Source organism: Periophthalmus magnuspinnatus, chromosome 7 (genome assembly GCF_009829125.3).
Source record: "Periophthalmus magnuspinnatus isolate fPerMag1 chromosome 7, fPerMag1.2.pri, whole genome shotgun sequence".
NCBI lineage: Eukaryota > Metazoa > Chordata > Actinopteri > Gobiiformes > Gobiidae > Periophthalmus > Periophthalmus magnuspinnatus.
This window is the reverse complement of record NC_047132.1, coordinates 220,700-223,722: the sequence shown is the minus strand read 5'-3', so window position 1 is coordinate 223,722 and position 3,023 is coordinate 220,700.

Sequence of the window (3,023 nt, the reverse complement as noted above, 5' to 3'; positions counted from 1 at the left end):
CTCCTGCAAAGTTAATCACTTAGCACATGATGACTATATGATGTGACGCATCAAAAATGATTTAATGGTTTTGAATGAGGGCAATGAATGAGAAATTGAGAATTGAGATAACAAAGGTGGAAATTGTATCGTATACATCAGTAATAGGGCTGTAACTATTAGTCAAATAATCGTGACTAATTTATTATAAAAATTAGTTGACAATTTTTTTTAAAAGTCAACTAGTCCTTTATTTGATAATTGTAATTGTTAATTGCACTATAAAATACATGTAAAACCTATTTATAGCGAATGTAGCTGCATTATTAAATACGAAAACGTCAAAACACATGCACACATTGTACAACTGTAAGCTTTTGTCACCATATTTCAATAATACTAATACTAATACTAATACTAGTTCTAACATCATTGACAAACTGGAACACTGTGGAGGCTCATAAGCATCTTTAAACATTACTAATTGCAGAGATTGTGCTAATTTTACTGAGTTTTCACTGAGTCTCAAGAATCAAGTCCAAACTTTTCAATGGACAGCAGAGCATTGGAGAAATGAGCTAAACTGTTTACTTGCTAAGTAGCCACGTGCTTCTCTGGCTTTTTGTCTATTTTACACCTTCAAACCTCAATAATATTTGCATGTTTTTCCTAGTTGCTAAAGGGACAAAATAAATGTAATATAGTTGTATATAAGTGCCTTACCTGGTTCACCACACCTACCGGAAACAGACCAGATGTAGCACTCAATTAGCCCTGCAAATCTATGCTACACACACCTATTTACAGAAACCTGAATTACAAGGACATTGTACGAATACACAGGACCTTCCGGCAGACAGCCAATCAGAAGCTTAGAATCATACACATGTGTGAATATTCATGAGGTCCTGCTATACCACTTGCTGGCTATAGGGGGCGCTGTGGTGATACACAGATTATACACAAAAACAGGTCTATGTGTATTAGCAGGTCATCTCTTTTTTTTTGTATATTTGGGGTCTATGGACCAATAGAAACACTTCTACGCTTTTAGAATTTTTTACAAATTAGCAGGACACCGACCCTGTCCTGCTAATTCCAAATGTCCTTCTAGTGTGGTGAGTATCCTGACCAAATGTCCTTCTAATACACATAGACAAACACACCCACACACACACACACACACACACACACACACACACACACAGAGGAGACACACACACACAGAGAGAGAGAGAGAGAGAGAGAGAGAGGACACACACACACAGAGGGAGAGAGAGAGAGAGAGGACACACACACAAACACACAAACACACACACACAACCCCAACCCTCCCACCACCACCCAGGGTTATTATATTTTTATTTATTTTAAAAAATATCCCATAGGACCCCCCACCCTCCCACCCCAACCCAACCCTCCACCTACCCTGTCATCCCTCCCAACCCCGCCCCCCAGAGTCCTCCTCCATTTTGTATTTTTTTTTATTTATTTTATTGTCATCAATGGGATGACAATAATTGCCATCCCATCCCATAGGAATGGCAGCATAGGTTCATGCTGAGACTCGGGGGGTCCTGGTAACCCCCCACCGCTCGGGGGGTCCTGGTGACCCCATAAAAGTCTTTCTCCGTTGATTTAGTTATTTTATTTTATTTTTTTTCCATAAACAGACTTGTGGGGTCTCCGGGACCCCCGGCGCTCCACTATAGGTTCACGCTGCGACTCGGGGGGTCCTGGTAACCCCCTTGGGGAGCACAAGGGTTAAACCATTTTAAAACACTTTCACTAAAAACACTACAAATTACAGAACACACCAACACTTCAAAACATTCTCAACAAACATTGCACTAATATTGCACATATCCAATGTATTAATTAGCTGTTAATTTTGTCCTCTTTCCCCTCCAGGACACGCAGCTTCAATTAAAATGCCACTGTGCCACCAGATCCAAAACTGGGTAAAATCAGACAAATTAAATAAACATTTTTAAATCCTTTTGTGCAATTCTTTTTTTTACAGTGCAAATAATGCTTAAAGTGCTGTGTGCTATTAAAGTGTATGTGCAATTTAAAGTGCATGTAGTGAAAGGTGCTATTAATCTAGTAACAAACTTGGCTGTTTGTTACACTAGTTCTGTTCAAATAATGACAGCCAAAAAACAAGTAGATGCTCTTACACAATTGTAGACGGTAAGGGGGCTACCAGAACAAGTTTGGGGAACACTTCTGTGCTCTATGCAGTTGTAACAGGCCAGATATTTATGGAAATATGGTAATTTAGGCCTAGCCTTAATGGTTTGAATAGGGCCATTAAGGCTGAAACTGTGAACAATAGCTATTTTCAGTTTCAGTGTAGTTAGATCCTCCCTCCAGACAAATATAAGGCAGTGTCCAGCAGTAATCTGACCAGAACTGAAGAAGCATCTTGGATGAGCAGCCACAGTTTGGACAGTTGACAGAATTAACTTCGGCTTTTGCTATGAAACCAAAGAATGATCACTCACCCGCATCCTAAAAAATCTCACTTGAAATGCCACATACAGGCGTGTCAGGATGAGCCTCAGAGCGCTGGGCCCAGTCCAGCTTGGACTAGTTTGTGACAGTGCTGAAGATGTTACCTGTGTTCAGTGGATGCTTGGTCCAGCCTTTGTTGGAGCAAAGCAGTGGACACGTCTGCAGCCTACAGAGCAGTAAGGATTGTGCCAAAAAGCTGGCTGCTGTGAGTGCCTATATATTAGGGAGGGTGGACAGGAGGTCCAACTGGTGATGGTCCTGGCTTTCGCCCGGCTGAGAGCATACATCCCCGGCTCGGAGTGTGTTTCCCTGCCTCAAAGTTAATCCTCTCTAACCCTACTCACAACAGCAAGAATCCCAGGGATGACCTCCCACCAGTGAAATAATCATCTGGTGCTGTTCGGTGCATATAGTGTATATCACTAGTAAAAAACATGGGTCGTGCAACACATTTTTCATATTTACATTTTCAACAGCAAAAGTTAATTGAATGTAATAAATGCTAACTAGACACAACAAATATTTTT